General features: G+C 44.4%; 2 long non-coding RNA genes across 15 annotated transcripts in view; one reads left to right on the forward strand and one right to left on the reverse strand.

Annotated features, from left to right (window-relative positions):
- Positions 1–8,586: 8,586 nt before the first annotated feature.
- LOC146403480 (uncharacterized) lies at positions 8,587–13,214 on the reverse strand. Its single transcript, XR_014804091.1, has 2 exons — positions 12,459–13,214; positions 8,587–12,212 (listed from the first exon to the last, which is right to left on the reverse strand). It is a non-coding gene; the product is annotated as an uncharacterized LOC146403480 (long non-coding RNA).
- Positions 13,215–13,445: 231 nt separating this feature from the next.
- Positions 13,446–22,725, forward strand: part of LOC110260765 (uncharacterized) — a 48,695-nt gene continuing 39,415 nt past the window's right edge. For 12 of the 14 annotated variants that reach the window (XR_014804053.1, XR_014804052.1, XR_014804056.1 and 9 more), the window contains exons 1-2: positions 13,446–13,642; positions 15,301–15,333. This is a non-coding gene — a long non-coding RNA (uncharacterized LOC110260765). Of the gene's footprint in view, positions 13,643–15,300; positions 15,334–19,380; positions 19,529–22,725 lie in introns of all 14 variants that reach the window. The other 2 variants (XR_014804054.1, XR_014804064.1) reach the window with 2 other exon arrangements.

The raw sequence follows: 22,725 nt of genomic DNA on the forward strand, positions 1-22,725 counted from the left end.
TGAAGCAGAAACAGACTCACAGACAGGGAGAACAGACTTGTGGTTGCCAGTGGAGGGGTGGGAGAAGGAGAGGTTGGGAGGTTGGAAGTTTGGGATTAGCAGATGCAAGCTATATATATAGGACAAATAAACAACAAGGTCCTACTGTACAGCACAGGGAGCTATATTCAGTATCTTGTGATACACCAGAATGGAAAAGAATATGAGAAAGAATATATATATACACACACACACACATAACTGAATCACTTTGCTGTACAGCAATTAACACAACATTGTACATCAAATTTACTTCAATTAAAAAAAAAGATGAGGATGAGACACTGAGGGGGCACCAAATTCCCAAGAATCACACAGTCCGGCTTTGAAGCTAGGCAGTCGAGCCCAAGAACCTCTGCTCTTAACCATCCCCTCCTTTAACCTCTGTTTCTTTTTTTTTTTTTTGTCTTTTTTTTTGCTATTTCTTGGACCGCTCCCGCGGCATATGGAGGTTCCCAGGCTAGGGGTCCAGTCGGAGCTGTAGTCTCTGGCCTACGCCAGAGCCACAGCAACGCGAGATCCGAGCTGCGTCTGCAACCTACACCACAGCTCACGGCAACGCCGGATCCTTAACCCACTGAGCAAGTGCAGGGACCGAACCCGCAACCTCATGGTTTCTAGTCGGATTCGTTAACCACTGCGCCACGACGGGAACTCCTAACCTCTGTTTCTAACCACCCTTCAGTCCCACCTCTGAGCACAACTCAATGCTATTATCACAGCTTTAGGCAGATCAAGAGCTGTCAAAGAGCAGATGAGAAGAGACAGAGCAGAGATCGAAGGTACCGTGGGGGCAGGAGGGATGACAATGGACCAGAGGACAAAAGGAAGGGACAGAGTGAAGAAGGGAGAAGCTAGTGATGGGCTGATGGTGTTGATGGGCAGGAATGAAAAGCAGGAGGTTGGGAGAGTTGAGGAGGTGTGAGAATGAATTCAGCCCATGAGGAGTAGGAACCGCAGGAAGGGGCGGCACGCAGGACTGAAGGGGGCGTGGAGGAGCGGGTCCTCGGAGGCAGAGCCAAGGAGAGATGAGTTTAGAAAATGGGGTCTGGGTCTAGAAAGATCAAATAGAAAGACAAAACAATAATAATAATCAAAATAATAATAAAATAAAAGGGACAAGTGGAAATGAGAAGGTCCTTTCCCTAGGCATTCAAAATGGCATCGAGCCCCTGTGGTCCTCGGCAGTGTGCAATAAAAACATCATTTTAATAAAGAACATGGTGTTAGCATTGCAGCACAGACGGGACAGCATTTGTTCATAAAATGAAAACGACTGGAATCCAACACCAGTGTTTTCATTTTGTCTCTCCGCTCTTCAACAGCTCCTGTGTTTTCACTGCTTAAATATTAGAGATAGATTGGCATTCCCCGTCCACTCAATACAGGTCCCAACCCTGCAAGCGGGGCAACCCAGATGCAGGCGTGAGCAATATAACACTTTTTTTTTTTTTTTTAAATGTAATGATTCTTATTTTTTTTCCATTATAGCTGGTGTACAGTGTTCTGGAGTGGGATGGGTAATACTGTTTTAAGTTGCCTTCAGTGGACTATTTAAACCTTCCGCTGAGCACACTGCCGGATTCAGCACAATGTAAACATCTAATGCGGCAGCTGCCTCCTCAGCTTGGACAGTGGGGATCCAGGCTTCACAGGTTCTCAGCTGCTCAGTGTAGGCTTGTTGTGGCGAGCGTGCGTGCGTGTGTGTGTGTGTGTGTGTGTGTGTTGGAGGGGTTGTGGGGCCGTGGGGTGGGAGGGGTGAGTGTTGCATCTACCCGATAGGCCTGGGTTCTCAAAGGTCTTCAAGAATGTGATTTAAGAGTCAAAGGGGTAGAGCCAAAAAAAAAATTCAGAAATATTTTGCTTATTGACCCAAGGAGTGAGAATCATTACTTGCAAATGGATTATCTCCTGAATAAAAACAAAATGCAAAGACTTGCTCTTCAAATTCGATGCCTCACATTCCAGGGTTCCCCAAACTTACAGAATATTAGCAATCATTTTGAATGCTTATTGAAAGAAGAAAAATGTTTGCCACAAATGTATTCTGGAGATTCTGAATCAACACATTTAGATGGGGCCGAGGAATCAATTCCTATTTCCATCGGTCCACACGCACGCGCGCACACACACACAGGTAATTCTTTTGCTCTGCTGTCTTTGGGAGGCACTAATGTACCTTATACACCCGCTCAACTGTGTTTCTTTTTGCTCAAGCATTTCCCACTCGTTTCCTGTTCTACACTTCGCATCATGTATCTTCATATACTGACCTCTAATTTCCTCAACTTCTACCCACCAGCACCATCTCCTCCTGTTGAACTTCTGGCCCATTTTCAGGAGTAGGATTTCTTGACCTCCCCAGTTGAAACTTGTCTCTTCCTCTCTGCTCTCTATATACTGTAGTTTGTGCATTTATTGTAGTGCTGCTCACATTCTACCTTGAATCATGGGTACAGAACCCATGATTCTAGCCTTTTTACTGTATTGAAAACTTGCTGAAGGCAGTAATCACGTCTTCAAATAGCCCCACAGGTACAAACTCTTTGGCACTGTGCTTGGGGACATGGTCTCTCATCCCACCCCTTGCCCTTTGCCTTTTTGTGTCCCTTCCATACACAGCAAGGAGTTTTGCTTGTGGTAAATATTTATCAAATATATGTTGAGTAAATGATTAAGTGAAAGAGGAACTTTTGGAAGCTTTTGTTGACTTGTACTAATTTTTGGCCTAGATAGTACAAACTTTGAAAAAAAGTACCTGGAGGCATTTAGAATACAGAATGGAGATATTTTATCTTTCTTTATAGGCAATCATAAATTACAGTGTTAAGATCTTGGCTGTTTAGTTTTGGATATTTTTAGAAGAAACAAGCACTTAACTGCGTATCTAGGAGGGATAAAAACGCTCCAGAGAACTGAGGAAGGACACAAAATAAATGGGGAAAATTTCCTCTATCCTTATCAACTGTTTCGTTTAAGCATGAAAGATCAAATATCTTTTGACAGAGTTCTAACATCTCGTAATTGCGTCAAAATTCTATTTGATTCTATTTGTTTAGTATACCTTTCGATCAAATACAGCTTTACTCACAAGGAGATCAATACTTTTCATTAATTTGTATAGTGATTTCCCTTAGTGAAAATTTCAACCCAGGTGTCAGTCATCACTAAGGGTCCCTATTGCCCTACAAGAGATTGTGTTGCTTGTCGGAGGTGTTGGGGTTAGCCTATGACTCTTTATAACCCTCTGGATCCCTTTCCAGTTCCTTGAGTTGAAATTAAGTTTTCCTTCGATTCCATCTTGATGTGTAACCCTAGCTTTGGAGGTCCCTGCTGTAAAACATCAGCTTAATTGGATAATGATCACTCATCTATGTATTTTTCTTATAAACATCTCCTACAACTGGCTGCAATTTCTTCAGAAATCAAGGAGGATTCTACCTGGGAAAGAAATCTCTTCCAGATATACTTTTTCTTCTAATGTTATGATATAAAACTCCGAAACAGTCATGTTCTGACGTTGACTGTGCAGCTATGACCACATGCTGGCCAGCATAAGTTCACGTTAAGAAACAACTTTAAAAGCAATGTTTCTTAACATCCAGATGTTTGGCATTAACCAGAACAAAACATCTGGGTAGCCATAAAATGTTTTTCGTTATCACCAGCATTATTTTGCTTCCTATAAGACTGTCAAAGCAGCGTCACGATATTATCAAATTTTTCTGATAATCAACTCCATAGTCAAGAGTTGTGCTCAAAGTCATAGACGTTTTAAAGGTGAATGGTTTTCACCTTTTAAACGATGCTCTCTATGGTGGGCTCTCACCCAGCGTGAATGCACAGCATGTACATTTCTTCTGAATGCTCTGCATTCCAGTCTCACAAGTGAGAACTTCAAATAGCAGCTTATCATGATGTCCAAATGCCTTAATGCTTTTACACCAGAAAGAAGGCATATAAGGGAAATAAGACACCGAACGGCTCTAGACCATTGCACTGCTATTTTTGTGGTGCAATAGGACACACAGTGACCTCTGAGGATTGCCATTGTCCCACTGTACAAGACAACTGGTACATGCAAAAGATGAATTCTTTAGAAATTCGTTAAATGAAAAGATTCATTTGGAACTAGTTCCAGTGCGTTTATGTTTCGTAATGTCAGATGTGAAAATCTTCCATGCATATGCTCTAAGGCATTATACCAAAATAGCGTCTCTCTGTGCAACTTGATCACCAGGTTTTGTTACCAAAGGTAGAGAGACAGGTTACTTGTTCCTCATTGTAACAGTAATTTGTGGCTATGCAGCTTTCACAAAAACAAAAAGCCCAAACTGAAAAAGGCAACCTAGTGAACTCTCTTTAGTTAGCAATCAGGGGCCTTTTATTCTTTTGAATTATAAATTTTGAGAGAAGAAAAGAGGGACAAGATCCACAAACATTTTACCTCAATTAATTTCACCAGGATGCTGGAATGTGTGTGTCAGACTCGACCATTATTAAACCTGGTATGTAATTACAGCAAAACATCTTGCAGGATCTTGAAGCAATCATTTTCATTTTTCATTCCTATTCGGTGACTAAAAATTACCATTTCAAATTTCAATGAGTAATCCACATCAATTTTGGATATTTAAGAAGTCACAGAGACCTAAAGATAGAATAAAATCTACCCAAGGATTCAGGTGGGGCTATATGTGGTTCTTAGCTGGGACTCTGCCAAGGTTGGTACTGCTTTATTTAGAATGATACATACACAATAAAGAGAAAAAATACACACCCTTCACTACTCCTCAATTATATCTATTGTGTAGGACTGAGATGGCACCAGAGGCTGAATATGATGGATTGGGACAAAATAATAATTTTGATGTGTGATGTATGCAAGTCAGGAGAGCTGAGAGTTCTCCTTCACTGGCGTATAAGCTCTTTGAGGACAGAAGTCTAATTTCCATGCTTTGTTTCTGGCCTCCTCTGTGTCTAGAGTAATAGGACCTGGCAAACAAGTGCTCCCTAAATATTTATTAAATTAACGAACAAATTCAATCTTCAATGCTTATTTCTTGTCTATTCATTCTAAGACAGTTCTAGCCATTAAGGGAGAGGCAAACACTGGATGAACGTGCCCAGATCTGTGATAACGTTGGTCTCTCAGAGGAAAAAAAAGATCTAATTAGGAGTTCCCGTGTGACTCAGTGGGTTAAGAACCCAACATTATCTCTGTGAGGATGTGGGTTCCAAGCATGGCCTCGCTCAGTGGATTAAGTATCCGGTGCTACCACAAATGGGAGCATAGGTTGCAGATGAGGCTCGGATCTGCTGTTGCTGTAGCACAGGCCCCAGCTGTAGCTCTGATTTGACCTCTAGCCTGGGGAACTTCCATATACCACAGGTGCGGCTGTAAAAAGGAAAAAAAAAAAAAAAAAGATCTAATTAGAATACAGGCCAGTGAGGGTTGAATAATACAGGAGTGGTACCCAAACATGGGATGCCAGGATGCTTGGCCTTCAGGGGAAGAGGGAGCATTTCAAGTTAGGGTGACCACAAATACCCATGTACTGTTTGCCTTCTAGATAATTTAAAATTACAGAAAGAAAGGGTGGAACTCTGAGCCCTGATTCCTTTTCATAGAAGAGCAAGGTGCAAGCAACCTAGGAAGTGTGGGGGGAAACTTCGGGAAAGCGAGGTAGCTGTGTGTGGACATTTTGAGGGAGAGAAAAGGGACCAGCAACTGATTATATTTCATTGTTGGGTTGTGATTTTTTTTTTTTTTTTTTTTTTGGCTTTTTAGGGCCGCACCTATGGCATATGGAGGTTCCCAGGCTAGGGGTCTAATCAGAGCTACGGCTGCCGGCCTACATCACAGGCATAGCAGCACAGTATCCGAGCCGAGTCTGTGACCTACACCACAGCTCAGGGCAATGCCAGATCCTTAACCCACTGAGCAAGGCCAGGGATTGAACCCGCAACCTCATGGTTCCTAATCGGACTTGTTAACCACTGCGCCACGACGGGAACTCCTGAACCTCTGATTTCTGAAAGGGCCTACAGAAGAAGTGCTAAATATCCTGAGAGAAAGAGGAAATCCCTCTTCTCCTCAGAGTTCCAGTCTGGGTTTTCCAGCCTGCAGAGATGAAAACTTTTGGGTACTCATCCAGGACTAGCCAGAAAGCCTTCTGAGGTTCTCCAATTGCTACTTATCATTCACCACAATTCTTGTAATTAATAGGTTTGTCTGATACGATCCTTGATCCATTATGTCCTGTACACATACATCAATTTTTCGATTTAATAATTATCCTAAGAGTGATTTCAAATGGTGCTATTACATAATTTAAATCAGAAAAATAAATTTAGAAAATGTTGCCAACATGTTACCTCTGAAATGTATGTATATCCTTTGTATAACTTTCTCTGATTCATTGCGCTGGGTTTAACACAGTGGGAGGTGTTAAAATGTAAGCAAAGAGTGATTTTTTTTCTGGGATTAGCTTTTTTTCTTAAGATTTGCTTAAACTCTTGCTGAGTGCAGTCACTGATGGATTCCATGAGAAGGGTGGTAGGATGCTACTAGCCGATCTGAATTCCCGGCAATTCAGGCTGTAGGAACTGTTCCAGGCATTCGGACCCATCAGAAGAAAAGACAACCAACAGGAAGAAGTGCTAGATGTTTGTCAGTCTCTGCTTCTTTTTTTATGATACTATTTGGAAGACCAGTTCAGGCATTGATCCTGCTGATTGCTTCACAGTCACCCAGGGCTATGCTGCTGACCTCACGCTTGCTTTCTTCCTTTGAACTTAGGCAGTAAGCATGCCAGTCTCCCACCACTCCTGCTTAGTTCATTCCAGGCTTTGCTTGATTCTGTGGACCCAGACAGTGCCCCAGCCTAAGCTGTATCTAAGCTCAACATAAATCCAGCCCACTTTGGCATAAAGAGACACAGAGTGCTTGCTTTCCCCCTGGGGGTGAATTCTCAGAGCAGTGAGTGAGTAGGGATAAACATTGAGTAAGACAAATTATCAATGGCTGCTTCTTTTAGAAAAGAATACTCCTTTGCTTTGCTTTTAGGTGGGTGAGCTCTGAGGCACCAGAAGAGCCATTTCTATAGCATCACTTATTCTGGGGTAATGGAAAATGGTTTGGTGATTTCTTACAATTATTTTTATTATTTGATATATTTATCCTAGGACCCAGCCGTCCCACTTTTAGATATTTACCCATGATAAAACTTTTATTCACACAATAGAAGGAAACATCTCCATTCATAATCACCCAATAAGAGGGACAATCCAAATGCCCTTCAGTGGGTGACAGTAAATGCAACCACTTAGCAATAAAAAGGAACAAGCTATTGATACATGCGGCAACTAAGATAAATGCTAACAGCAGTATGCTGAATGAAAGAAGCCAGTCTCAGAGTATGATTCCATTTCTATGACATTTTCAAAACTATGTATTTCTCACTATAGCAACAGAAAATGGATCCTTGTTTGCCAGGAATTAGGTGTGAGAGGAGAGGATTGACAGAGAGTGATGGGACGAGTCTATAGCCTGACTGTGGTGTCAAAACCCAAGTGTTAAACCTGTAGGATGGTACACCAAAAAAAAAAAAAAAATCAATTTTTCTATTTGTGAATTTAGTAAACACACACACACATCAGCCGTAGCAGCAGCTCAGGGAAGGAACTTGGAATACAGGGATCAATGGACTCCAGCATGACCAACACTCCAGGGGCTCTTGGAACAGGTTGAGGGTCATTGCCGTGCTTCTGGATGTAGACAGAAGCCACGCAGTGTGACTGCTCCAATGACTGCTCCTATCCCCCCTCCTTATCTTGCCATAATTCTTTTCTTTTGCTTTTTAGAGCTGCACCTGTAGCATATGGAAGTTCCTGAGCTAGGGGTTGAATGGAACTGCAGCTGCTGGCCACAGTCACAGCCACAGCCACAGCCACAGCCACTCCAGATCTGAGCCCCATCTGCAACCTGCACCATAGCTCATAGCAACACAGCTCACAGCAATGCCAGATCCTTAACCCAATGAGTGAGGCCAGGGATTGAACCTTCATCCTCATGGATACTAGTTGGATTTGTTTCCACTGAGCCACAAGGGTAACACCCATAATTCTTGAAATTGTTAGTGTTAGAGCGCCCCCGCTCCCAGGACTTAAAGTGGGTTGTCCTCATTGTGTTATTCGAATATTAACTAGGGAAAAGACTCCACTAACGCCTTAGCAAGAAAGAGGTTCTCAGATGAAGAAGATTCAGAGCATTCTGGGAAAACAGCACACAGAGCTTCTGCATTTGCTGGCAGAATGGGGGAGGAGAAAGCTGGAAGAAGGGAGGCCCCTAGGTAAGGGAGACTTAGGGAAATCAGTAGAGGCCACAAGAGCTACCATCATTGAAGACAGTTCCCTAAAAGGGGAAAAGTGGCCATGTGAGCCCAATTCATTTGCATAAACATAAATACCATGTCTGTGTCACTCAGCCTTACAATAAACCCCAACTGACAGGTTTAGAAAGTCTAGCTATTGGAAACTGGGTTATTTTGTATTTTTATTTATTTATTTATTTTTATTTCTCCCCAGTCACTTTATTTTTATTTTTTTATTTCCCCAACACATTGTTTTTTTTTTCTTACTGTACAGCATGGTGACCCAATTACACATACATGTATACATTCTTTTTTCTCACATTGGATTAGGAAGATGTGGTATGTATACACAATGGAATACTACTCTGCCATAAGAAAGAACAAAATATTTTCATCTTTATTTTGCGTTTTAGGTCCATATCCATGGCATAGAGAGTTTCCCAGGCTAGGGGTCAAGTCAGAGCTACAGCTGCAGGCCTGCCCCACAGCCATAGCAATGTCTGCAACCTACACCACAGATCATGGCAACTCTGGATCCTTAACCCACTGATCAAGGCCAGGGATTGAACTCACATCCTCATGGATCCTAATTGGGCTCGTTACTGCTGAGCCACGACAGGAATTCCCTAGAAAAGGGGTTATTAAAACTGCTTTTTTTGAAACATGTTAGCCCCCAAGAGGACTCTCACTCATGCAATTTGTTTATAAACACTGGAGAGCAGATTCTATCGGTTCCCGTGGGACACCCCGCAGACTCCCACCCCCTGCCTGTGGTCGACTCAGTCACTATGGGATGACTGAAGTCCCTCCAAGGGCCCCAGTGACTTCCTGTCCACGCATAATAAAACCCACACTATGTCCCTACATGGTCCTGGCCCCCTGGCTGATCTTGGATTTGAGGCCCAGCCCCCCTTGTTTATTATGCAGCCTGTCTGACTGTCCTGCTGGTCCTCAAATATGCTAAGTTCAGTCCCACCTGAGGTCTCTGCACTCTCTGTTCCATCTGCCTGAACACTGTTCCTCTAAACCTCATCCTCCCAGTCCCAATTCTAGTATCACCTCCTCAGAAAGGCCTCTCCTGACCTCCAGTCTAAGGCAGCCTCTCTGCACATGCTCACACCAACTTCTTTGACTTTTTCCTTATCTTGTTACTGTCTGAAATCGTTTGCCTATAAATTGTAGTTTATGAGTCAGTCCATTGATTCTGGATTGAGATGCCTGCTCTGAATCCCAGAATCCACCATGTCCTATGTGACCTTGGGAAAGTGATAGCTTCTCTGTGCCTCGGTTTCTCATTTGTCAAATGCGGCTAAATGGGAGCACCTGCCTTACATGCTGTGGTTTCAACTGAGAGACAACTTATTACACTGTTTAGAATAGTGTTTGGTGCTGGTAAGTGCTGAGGGAGTGTTTGCTCGGATTGCTACTACCGTAAGAACTCTCAGCTTTCTGGCCAGAGTAGCTCATGCCCTGCCTGGTCAAGGTGACTTGTCACTGGGTGGATGTGTGACCGCAGCTGCATTATTTGAGGTCTTCCTGAAGCTGGATACAGAGGGAAAGAGAGGCCCATTCTCCTTTGGAAAGTTTAGGAGGTGTTACTGGGGAGGACTTAGACTTTCATTTGGAGAAAGCAGGAGGAAGGGAGAGAAAGAGAAAGAGAGGGAGAGAATTCTGTCATTATTTGAATCCCTGATGCTAGCCATGCCAGAAACCAAACTACTCTTAGAAGTTTTAGTTATATGAGCCAACTAAGACTTTTTATTTATTTACTTTTTAAATTAAAGTATAGTCAATTTACAGTGTTGTGTCAGATTCTGCTGTACAGCAAAGCGACCCAGTCCTTCATAGATATCCATGTCTTTTTTTATATTATCTTCCATCATGTTCTATCCCAAGAGACTGGATATAGTTCCCTGTGCTGTTCAGTAGGACCTCAATGCTCATCCATTCTAAATGCAATATTTTGTATCTAACCCCTAACTCGCAGTCCAGCCCACTCCCTTCCCCCTCCCCTTTGGAAACCACAAGTCTGTTCTCTATGTCTGTGAGCAATTAAGACTGTCTTTTGGTGAAACTAGAGAAATTTGGTTTCTGTCATGTGCAACAGAAACCTATGTCCAGAAAGATGTAAAAGATGCTGTTTTGGCTACTGAGCATCCATATCACCTGCTTCCCGTCCTGCCCCCGGCTTTGTTTTTGGAGCCCACACACATCTCCACTCTTAAGGCCAAGGGTGGTGGTACTTGCCTTGGACAATTGGTAAATTCCATCTTCTTGGCTACAATGGTTGGTTCAGGGACTGGCACAAGGTATAATCCATGTCCAAGAGACTCAGTTTGGGGATTTTTATAGGAACTATTGGAACCAAGAAGCCAGTTTTTCTCTAGAATTACATTGCTGGAGGTTGCCAGCACAGAACTGTTGGAGCCATTACGTGGAAGGGGCCGGTCTAGAAGCAAAGCCCACAGAGAAAATTTGAACACAGAGAGATCAAGGCTGATGACATCAGGGTTCAGAACAGCTGAGGTTAAGAAGTTCAGGAAGCTTAAAAAACACATTAAAGGGAGTTGTTAATCAGCTGCAGAGCACACATGTTTAGAATCTCTCTCAATCATGGTCAACTGAAGCAGATTTTCCCAATCGGTTTCATGTTCCCAAAGAAGCGTTTAGATGCAGCGTCAGCCGAAGAAGTTATTTCTGCCATTTGCTCCATTACATAGAAGGATTAAGACTACTCATTGAAAATTATGAGAATCAGAATCTCAGAGCTGAAGGGGACCTTAGAATTTATCTAAACTGGTGGTTTCCAAGCTACGGCCCATGGAGGTTTTACAAGTGGTCTTTATATCCATATATGTCACAAACTTTGCCCTGTGGGTGAACTTTTTACAGATAATAGAGTTGTAGCCTCTCTGGCTGCCCCCCTTGTGGCTGAAGTCGGTATGGGGGGCTTGCTGTAGGCTTCCTGATGGGAGGGCCTGATGCCTGCCCATTGGTAGGTGGAGCTGATTCCTATCCCTCTGGTGGGTGGGACTTAGTCTCCGGATGGGATTAGAGGCTGCTGTGTGACTGGGGGTGTCTTTAGGGAGCCTGTTTACTGAGGGGCGGGGCTGTGATCCCACCTGGATTGTTGTTTGCCCTGGGGCTTCTCAGCCCTGATGGGTGGGGCCAGATTGTCCCAAAATGGCCACCTCCAGAGAAAGGCCCACTGCTGAATATGCTGAAGATTCCCGAGAGCTTTGCTTCCAGTGTCCTTCCCCCACAACAAGCCACATTCACCCCTGTTTTCCCAGGCAGTCCTCCAAGAACTCAGGTTTGACTCAGATTCCTATGGAGACTTTGCTTTGCCCTGGGACCCAGTACACGTGAAAGTCTGTGTGTGCCTTTTAAGAATGGGGTCTCCGTTTCCCCCAGTCCCCTGGAGCTCCTGCACACAAGCCCCACTGGCCTGCAATGCCAGATGCTCCGGGGGCTCTTGCTCCCAGTGCCAGATCCCCACGTGTGGGGGTTTGAGGTGGGGCTCAGACCTCTCACTCCTGTAGGTGAGTCTCTGTGAACCAGTTACCTTCCAGTCTGTGGGGCTTCCCACCCGGGAGGTATGGGGTTGTTTATGTCGCGAAATCGCCCCTCCTACCTCTTGATGTGGCCTCCTCTTTGTCTTCTGGAGTAGGATGTCTTTTTTAAGGTTTCCAGTCCAGTTGGGTGGAGACTGCTCAGCCTTTAGTTGTGAATTTTGTTGTTTTTAGGAGAGACGTTGAGCTCCAGTCCTTCTATTCCGCCATCTTAATCCCGTCTGCCCTGTAGGTGAAAGAAAGCACACATCTGGCATGTGTACCTGAATTATATTTTTCAGCTGCTACTAGGATTCACTTTGTTAAGATTCATGTAGAATCTGGACTGAAAGTATAGTAGCTATTTATCATTATATTTCTTCAATTGGTATTGAGTAAAAGTACTATGAACCTTTGGCAGGGAGGAAGGTCTGAGAAATTTTAGATGAAGCAAAAATATTTCACATAATTGAAAAGATTTTAAAACCTTTACCTTGGCTGAAATGTTGATTTCTATTAATTGATGAAACAAAGAGGTTCCATGGCCTGTCTGAACGTTAGTCTGTGATACTTTGATTCCTGCGTGTGGCTATTGAAGGGCAGCTGCCTAAATGGCACGGTACCCAAGAGGTAAATTGAAGGTATAGCTCCCTAACCGCTGTCCTTACCATCACTGGCCAAGTCCCTAGCATTGATCTCCATGTCTTGAGCCCCTCTCCCCTTGCTCTCTGCACTTGTATCACATGAGTTTCTTGCAATGTCTTGGGAAGGCTCTGCTTTCTCTTATCATATGGCCTTGGCCCATGAATGCCTCTCTCTGTTCTGGTCTCCACCACTGGCCTCCTCTTTCCTCAGGGCTCAGCTCAGGAATCATCTCCCAATCAGAGCATCTTGTCCCAGTTCCTGCCCAAGTCAAGTCCTTTGTCACGAGTCTTCCAAGACAACATGGCTTTCCCTCCCAGCACTGCTCTCAGCATCTCATACTCTGATTTTGGGCTGCAGTGTGACCAGAAAGATGAAAGTGTCCTGGGAGCGGGGGCTGTGTTTGCTTTTGCGTATCTTTGTCTTTTCAGTGCTGCACCCAACAAAGTCTGCTGCACAAATGAAGTAGGGAACTAAGGTGTCTTCAATTCCTACTCTCTGTGCTCCTCTGCCTCCATTATGCCCCCCTCCCCCCGCCCCTTAACATTCTTTTGCCTGATTTCTACTTTTTCTGTCCCTGTGACTAGCCTTGGGATTCTTCAAGGGCAGAAACTGCATTGCCTGTTTCTTTATATCACCAATACATGTATCTATTTTTATCCAAAATGTGAATAGAAAGCACACCTGCGAGATTGTGACATAACCAGAAAACTATGTCCTATATAGAGCCCTGTTCTAAAAATAGCCCAGCACATGCTCTGGTTTAATCTGACTCAGATGCTTCATAGCATTTCAGGAATAGGCCCGTTTTTATACACCAGTGAAAACCCGGGAATGAGTTCGTGCATTCAAGTGACTGCGATGAGAAGAGCAGGATATTCCTCCCGGGTTTCACTAGAAGCAAAGCGTCCTGAGGCCTGGTGCCTTCAGTGCCTTCACAAAGACCCCCTTCTCTGCTTTAAGTGAAAGCTAGAGGAATGAAGGGCACTTGGCCTGGGAGACCACCCAAGAACAGTGCTTCGTTCATCACCCGGAGTAAGCAAAACTTTTGGAGTTACCCATCCTGAGTTTGAACGCTAGCTTTGCTACTGACTAGCCATGTGGACTTAGCTGGCTACTAGGTCACTCTGAGCTTTGTTTTCTACACAGCTGAGGGGCGAGGACGACAGTATTCATCCCACAGGGCTGAAACTGTGTGGGTAAAGTGCTCTTTCCAAGGCCAGACAGAGCTTCTCCATCACAATCGATGTTTCTCTTCTGAGCTCAGAAGGGGTGGGCAGGGACTGGTGTAGCCTGAGTGGGACCAATATTCCAGGTTGGGGCAAATCTTCTGCCAATGCTCTCCTTCCCTTCCCTTTGCTGGCTTGCCTCTTTCTTTCTTTCTTTCTTTCTTTCTTTCTTTCTTTCTTTCTTCCTTCCTTCCTTCCTTCCTTCCTTCCTTCCTTTCTTTCTTCCTTTCCTTCCACCTAGAGTGATAAATAGGAAAGGATTTAAAAATATCCTGGGGAATAGAGAACTCCTCTGTCTAAGCCACCAGGAACCATTTGGTCTTTTGGGTACAAATGTGGGAGATAGGAATGCTGGGGTGTGGTAGCTTGAAGATAAACATAGGACAACCAATTAACATTCGGGGGACAATGGCAAGATTTTTTTCCAATAAGAACAAAGTATCAAAAGACCTTGAGGAAAGAGGGCAGAATAGATACAATGAAAATATAGTTCAGTACAGATCTTATGATGACATTAAGTGCCTCAGAGCTTCCTGGCAGCTGTACACTGTTGGTATTTTTATTGTAGGTTTTAAGGGAGGGTCAGGTTTGTGAGGTTTTCTTTGTCTGATCCCTCACTTACATGCTTGTTTCCCTGCAACCTGATGTCTAATTATTGCCTTTTTAATGGGGAGGATTCAGATTCGATAATGGAGAGAGTTGGTTATAAAATACAACACAACTGTGAAGAATAATCATTAAAGCTTTCTAACGCCAGCAAACTGTCTCTGTCAGTTCCATTCTCCATACGCACCCAGGGGCTTATGCCTAAAATACAGTCTGCTCACCTTTCGTTGGCTTGTAGTCTGTCTGATGTCAATAATCAGAACAGCCAATGTTATTTTCTTTAAATTCTTTTTTGTTAAATGGTTAAAAAAAATCACATGGGACAGAAAAGCAACAAATCTTTGCCTTACTTCTTCCTTCCTCAGAAGAAACCATTTTACACTCTTAGCTCTTCTGTTCTTTTAGTACCTGGGTTCCATATAAACAATACAATTATAATAGTATTTGATTAATCCATTTTTGGCTATTCTTTTGACTTGACTTTTCAGCACACATACACACAAATCTACATCCACAGGATTACGCTTTTTCCCCTCCTAGTCACTGGAGAATATGAGGCTGCAAGTATCCTTTTCTCTTACTCCTTAATACTTCCATGTGTATTTCTTAAGATCAAGAACGTTCTCTTATGTAATCATGGGGCAATTATTAGATCTAGGAAATTGTATATTTAATATGTTAACTAATCTGTAGCCTATATGCCATTTTCTTCAATTGTCTTAGTAGTGTATTTTGCAGAATGTTTTTCCCTCCAGTACAGCACCTAGGACCATATACTGCATTTGCGTGTGGGGGGGAGGTCATGTTTCTTTAGTCTGGTACTTCAGACTCGTTCCTCAGCTTTCTTTTTTTTTTCAGGACAGTGGCCTGTTCAAAAGAGGATTTCTCAACGTGAGTTTTACAATACTTCGCTGTGGTTGGATTCAGTTGTACGTTTCCAGCATGGATACTATCAAAAGGATGCTGTGTCTTTCTCAGGGCATCACATCCCAGGGCTTGTGAGGTTGATTCGGATCATCTGGTCACGGTGTTGCCCAGTTTCTTCACTGGGTGTAGAGTTACTATTTTTCCCTTGCAGTCCTTGGGAAGACATTTGAACAACATGTACATATATGGCTCCTCATCCAACTTTCTCTACTAGATTGAGCACTCATGAATGACTTTTGATTAAGCCAGTCTTTGCTATGATGGTTACAAAAAATGGTGACTTTCCATGTCCACCATATGCTGACATGTTATGAATTGGCATGCCGCTAGAAGGAAGAGTCTTCTTCCCACCTTCCTTCTCCATTAACCACTTCTCTCCTACCCCCTCACGTTCCCTCTTTCCTCTTCTGCTCTTTTATTTATTTATTTATTTTTGCTTTTTAGGGCTGCACCTGCAGCATATGGAGGTTGCCAGGCTAGGGTTCTAATCGGAGCTACAGCTACTGGCTTACGCCACAGGCATAGCAACGCCAGATCCGAACCGAGCCTGTGACCCACACCACAGGTCACGGCAACGCCAGATCCTTAACCCGCTGAGCGAGGCCAGGGATCGAACCCTAACCTCATGGTTCCTAGTCGGATTTGTTTCTGCTGCACCACAATGGTAACTCCTTCCTTTTCTGCTCTTAGAACCAATCTACTTGAAAGGCTGCTGATCACTTTCCATGGTGCTGAGTCAGAGGGATGAAGGTGGTGGCAGCCAGTCTTCTTTAGACCATGCCACCTAAACACACACACACACAGTTTAAAAGGGATAACTTAAAATAAAAGGGAGAGCTTAAAAGGGAAATTTTAATTTAGAAGCAACTTAAATCTGTGTGAGAAGGTAGCCTTTGCAGAGAAAGACAAATATCATATGGTATCACTTGTCTGTGGAATCTAAAACAATGATACAAATGCACTTATTTACAAAACAGAAATAGACTCACAGACCTGGAAAACAGTGTTACTAAAAGGGAGAGCAGGGGCGGGGGAGATAAATTAGGAGTTTTGGATTAACAGATACACACTGCTATACACAAAATAATAAAAAACAAGGACCTACAGTATAGTACCAGGAACTGTACTCAATATCTTGTAATAACCTATAATGGATAAGAACCTGACAAAGAAAATATATATTTATATATATATGCAAGTGTGTGTATGTGTATAACTGAATCACTTTGCTGTATACTTGAAACTAACATAATATTGGAAATTATCCTTCAATTGAAAAAAAAAAGAAGGCAGCCTTTGGATCTATATTTGTGATAAGTGTATGACTTACCTGTTCAAATTTGAAATAAAATTTATACAAAGCCTTCAGGATCTGTGTATCTCAGGAAATCTTGTAGGTTCAAACCAAACCAAACCCAAAACAAAAGCAACCCTGAAGTTCCTTCTTTTTCTTTTTCGGGTCATCATACGTGCAGCATATGGAAGTTCCCAGGCTAGGGGTCACATCAGACCTATAGCTGCTGGCCTATAATCCGAGCCTTGTCTGAGACCTACACCACAGCTTGCGGCAATGCCAGATCCCCTACCCTCTGATCAAGGCCAAGGATGGAACCTGCATCTTCATGGATACTAATCAGATTCATTTCCTCTGCACCACAACAGGAACCTACTCCTTAGTTTTCTCAATTAGAATTTTTCTTGATTCTGCACAATCAATACATAAACAAATTTGGTGCTGAGGCTGCTCTATGATTGCAACTATTATCCATAAATCCCAGTTTCAAATTTTGTATGTATATGTTTGTATTTGTATTTCTATTTTTTTTAGGGGGTCTTCTTTTTGTCTTTTTAGGGCCACACCCATGGCATATGGAGGTTCCCAGGCTAGGGGTCCAAGCGGAGCTGTAGCCGCCGGCCTACGCCAGAGCTGCAGCAACGAGGGATCTGAGCCGCATCTGCAACCTACACCACAGCTCACGGGGAGAGAATAGAAGGGCTTTATCCTCTTTGCGTCTTGGACAATTGGCTTTTCCTAGACCCTGCTGTTTCCGTTCTATAGTTCATCTCCTTCATCTGTTCAACAGAATATTTTTTTGTTTGTTTGCTTCTTAGGGCCGCACTCGTGGCATATGGAAATTCCTAGGCTAGGGGTAGAATTGGAGATGTACCTGCCAGCCTCCACACCACAGCCTCAGCAACACGGGGTGAGAGCTATGTCTGTGAACTATACCACAGCGCACGGCAATGCCAGATCCTTAACCCACTGAGCGAGGCCAGGGATCGAACCCACATCCTCATGGATACTAATCGGATTTGCTTCCTCTCTGCTGCCAGGCAGCTCCCTGTTCAAGAATATGATAACCTCTCTCTAGAGCGCAAATGATTTATTCTACCAAGAATGGCTCCTTTTACCCCCTAGCCTTTAAAGTCTCGTAGAAATTTACCTGTTTCATGAGCGTTTCATGAGTTAGAGGCAGCACTTAAAACTGCTTAGCACTTTGTTGGCACTTCTCTTAGAATTCTTAACACTGCCAATGCCTGTTTCCCTGATTAGGTTTCAGTACCATTCTTGGCAGGGTCACCATCTTGTTCGCCTTCATGACCCTTCCTGTGGTTTCTCAGGAAATGCTTGTTGAATTCCATAAGGCAGCCTGAAGTGGTGCCAAAATTGTGCAATCAGAGTCAAGACACTTGGCAGCCATTCTCAGGCCTGAGCCAGGTCTGTCCATAATCAGGCCTTGAGAACGGTGTTATGGCCCCAAAGATGCTTCGCCTTTCTGGGCCTCCGTTTGCTCTTCTGGGACACGAGACGTTTAGAGTGGGTCTGTTGTTCTCAATGAGGTGTGATTTTTCAACACCACTGGTGTCCAGAAGGTCTGGCATGTCCTTAGTGGGCATCCTTGACTGGTTACACAACTCACGAGATGCCTTCTGGTTCCAGAAATAGATGTGGATTGATGGATATTGCTGTGGCTTGGAGGTGGATGGAAGTGAGCAGATTGGAGTGAAAGGTTAGTACTTAAGAGACAGAAAAACAGAGAGTTGGAGCAATTCTCTAAATAATAATAGCTAGTATTTATTAAGCCAGGCATTGTGCTAAGGGCTTGGCGTGCATTCTCATTTAATCCTCCCAATAATACCTTTATGAGGCAGATACTATTACTACACCCATTTAATAGATGAAGAAATTGAGGCCTAGAGAGTTTAAACAATGAGCCAAATTGCTAAATTAGGTGACTAAGCCCTGGAACTGGGCTCAAACCTGAGTTCCCTGACCCCAGAACCTGTATTTAAACACCCACTGGCTGCCTCTCTCTTAGCTGTTGCTTGTGTAGTGGGGGTTGTGATCATGTAGGGAGTTGTCATATGATTCTTATAAATATTGAATTTATTAGTTTGCAGTTCCTCTTCCCTACTGGTGCCTGCCAAGTGATGTGTGCCTTCAGAAGAATAATAGTTTTTATGAAGACAACGCAAAGCGACATCATCTGGCTATTTAATTATTATTTTTTTGGCCACATCTGCAGCATATGGAAGTTCCCAGACCAGGGATCAAACTTGAGTCACTGCAGTGACAACACTGGATCCTTAACCACTAGGCCACCAGGGAACTCCTAATTTTGGAAAATTTTACAGCATACCACTCCAGACGCATGCAACAGTGGCATCTTTTTATCCTGTCATACATACCAGGACCGATTTGGTTATATGAAAGGAATTTTCTGAAGGAAATGCCTGGGGTGAAGGAAAGATCTGGTGTTACGAGATCACCAAAGACGGGAAATGTAGCAAAGCTTGAGAAACTCACTCGGAGTTCTCATTAGTGGTGAGGGAAATGAGGCACAGATAGAACAATGATAATCCTCTTCCGTTTGCAAAATGTTTCACTCCACAGAGTGATCGAGTAATTAGCTCTGACGGCACCCCAGACACGGTTCCTATTTCTCTATGTGAACAACTCCCAGATCTACCCTTTCTCCCCCAGTTTCCCTATCGTTCCCTCATTTCCAGCTGCCTCTGTAATGTCTCTGCCTGATGAAGTGGATTTGGCTTCTGCTGAGCACAACTGATTTTCCCCTCAGTTGTTTCTCGCACCCAGTTGCCTGGTCTTTGTGGGCAGAACGCCTTCGTCCTCGTCTGATAAGAACTTTGTCTTAAGGTCAGTTCTGCTCTAAGTCCCTTGTGCCCTCTGTCCCTGATGGCTGGCTTATCTAGGGACTTTTACCTCCGTGACACTTCTAAAATCTCCTCCCACTCTCTCCTTTTCACCTCTTAGATCCAACAGCTCTACGTCTCCTCGTTTTCTAAAGGGTCATGACCCCCCCCCCCGCCCCTGTCCCATCCCCCCGTGTTCATCCTCCCACCTTGGTCTCTATAACTTCTGATCAGTGGAAAAAAAAAAAAAAAATCCTGCTAGGAACCGGTAAAGAGATGCTTTTCTTTCTAAGGAGGGTGTGAATGAGTGTAAGTGGGCCCAGTGTGAGCCGCATGTGTGCTTGGGGTCACAGGAGGCAAAGGAAAGACAAAGCAATAGGCAAAGACACCAGGAGGGTGGGTGACGTGCTGGCTCCAGGCGTTGGTCAACGCCTCTGGCTCCCACAAAGGGCCTGCTCCCAGAACCTGGCATGTGATGCCAGAGTCAGGCCATGTAGCCCCGGCCAAGAGAGGGCTTGAAGCCTTGGGCAAGTCAGTCACAATGTTTCAGGGCTTCAGATTCTCTAAATGAGACGCCTCCCTGGTGGCTGATCTCCCTTGTTATTGGAGGTGACAAATTGCCTCAATAAAGGAGTGTAATTCCCAGCCTCCTTGGGAATAAAGGCCAGGCATTGTGGTAAGGGCTTGAAATGCAGTCTCATTTAATTCTCACAATAATACCTTTATGAGGTAGATACTATAATTATACCCACTTTTGTTTTATTTATTTTTGCTTTTTAGGGCCACACCTGTGGCATATGGACGTTCCCAAGCTAGGGGTGGAATTGGAGCTACACCACAACCATAGCGACACCAGGTCCAAGCTGTGTCTGTGACCTACACCACAGCTCATGGCAACGCCGGATCCTTAACCCACTGAGTGAGGCCAGACATCGAACCTGCGTCCTCATGGATATTAGTCAGATTTGTTTCTGCTGAGCCCCGACAGGAACTCCTACACCCATTTTATAGATGAAGAAACTGAGGCTTAGGGAGATCTCAGTGAAGTTCCGTATAGGACTTATAGTACTTATCCTTTCACGTAGGAGGTAATTCAGTGCGGAGGGGCTCTCTTTTTTCCTTTCCTCTCTTCATTCCTGCTACCTGGCATGCAGATGTTAGAATTTCAACAGCCAACGTGCATCCCGAGGTGCTTGGGAATAGAAGGTGTGCCTCGTAATGTTAGTTTTCTACCCCTCTGTAACAAATTATCACAGATTTAGTAGCTTGAAGCAACACAAGTTTATTGTCTTACAGTTTCTCTGGGTCTGAGGGCTGGGTTGGAGCCAGCTGGATTTTCTGCTCAAGGTCTCGTGAGGCTGAGGTCAAGGTGTCAGCTGGGCTGTGTTTTCTTCTGGAACTTGGGCTCCTTTTCCAAGCTCTGCGTCCTTTCGGCAGAATTCAGTTCCTCGAGGCTGTGGGACTGACATCTTGCTTCCTTGCCCAGCTCCTAGAGGCTGCTTGCAGGTCCTAGCCACATGGCCCTCCCACACATGGCAGCTTTTTTCTTAAAGACCAGCTCATGAAACTGACCCAGAGAGGTTTACAAATTAGCTTGGAATAGCTTCCTTTGGGAAGAGCCCAGTACTTTTGAAGGCTTCACCTCGCTAGGTCAGGCCCACCAGACTAACCTCCTTTCTGATTAAGTCAGTCAACTGATTTGGTGTGGTGACCTTTTGACAGATAATAGAGTTGTAGCCTCTCTTACTTTTGGTGGCTGCCCACCTTATGGCTGAAGTCAGTATGGGGGCTTGCTGTAGGCTTCCTGCTGGGAGGGACTGATGCCTGCCCACTGGTAAGTGCAGGTGATTCCTATCCTTCTGGTGGGTGGGGCTTTGTCTCTGGATGGGATTAGAGGCGGCTGTGTGCCTGGGGGGGTCTTTAGGCAGCCTGTTTACTGCAGGCAGGGCTGTGATCCCACCCGGATTGCTGTTTGCCCTGGGGCTTCTCAGCCCTGATGGGCAGGGCCAGATTTTCCCAAAATGGCCCCCTCCAGGGACCCGCAGCTGAGGAAGATTCCCGAGAGCTTTGCTTCCAACGTCCTTCCCCCACAACAAGCCACATTCACTCCTGCTTTCCCAGGAGGTCCTCCAAGAACTGCAGGCACGTCGAACCCAGATTCCCACCGAGACCCTGCTTTGCCCTTGGGACCCAGTGCAGGGGAAAGCCTGTGTGCGCCTTCCAAGAATGGGGTCTCCGCTTCCCCAGTCCCGTGGAGCTCCTGCACACAAGCCCCACTGGCCTGCAATGCCAGATGCTCCGGGGGCTCTTGCTCCCAAGTGCCAGATCCCCACGTGTGAGGGTTTGAGGTGGGGCTCAGACCTCACTCCTGTAGGTGGGTCTCAGTGAACCAGTTACCTTCCAGTCTGTGGGGCTTCCCACCCGGGAGGTATGGGGTTGTTTATGTCGCGAAATCGCCCCTCCTACCTCTTGATGTGGCCTCCTCTTTGTCTTCTGGAGTAGGATGTCTTTTTTAAGGTTTCCAGTCCAGTTGGGTGGAGACTGCTCAGCCTTTAGTTGTGAATTTTGTTGTTTTTAGGAGAGACGTTGAGCTCCAGTCCTCCTATTCCACCATCTTAATCCCGTCTCCTCAGTCAACTGATTTGGGACTTTAGCTGCCTCTGCAACATCTTTTCACCTGCGTCATATAATGTAACCTAATTGTGATAGTGAGACCTGTCAGATGCACAATTCTGCCCATACTCATATCGAGGGGGTTATTCTGGGCATGTCACCCCAGAGGCAGGAATCTTGGGGAACATCTTAGAATTCTGCCCACCACATATTAGATGATGGAGCTGAAGGAAGAAGAGAGCCTGGTTCTTGATGACCTTGAAGCCTCCCCACCACCTGCAGGCTGTTTCTTCTTTAAAATGAACTATTTATTTATTAGAGTATAGTTGATTTACAGTGTTGTGTAACTTTCTGCTGTACAGCAAAGTGACTCAGTAATACACATACACGTGTGTGTGTGTGTATATATATATATATTCTTATATGATCTTCATCATATTCTATCCCAAGACATTGGACATAATTCCCTGTGCTGTACAGTAGGACCCCATTGCTTGTCCATTCTATTATTATTTTTTTGTCTTTTTGCCTTTTCCAAGGCCGCTCCTGCGGCATATGGAGGTTCCCAGGCTAGGGGTCTAATCGGAG

The sequence above is a fragment of the Sus scrofa genome, chromosome 5, assembly GCF_054392235.1.
Source record: "Sus scrofa isolate SSC_HxYL_T2T_F1_AM1 chromosome 5, Sscrofa_HxYL_maternal_Yorkshire_Landrace_v2.0, whole genome shotgun sequence".
NCBI lineage: Eukaryota > Metazoa > Chordata > Mammalia > Artiodactyla > Suidae > Sus > Sus scrofa.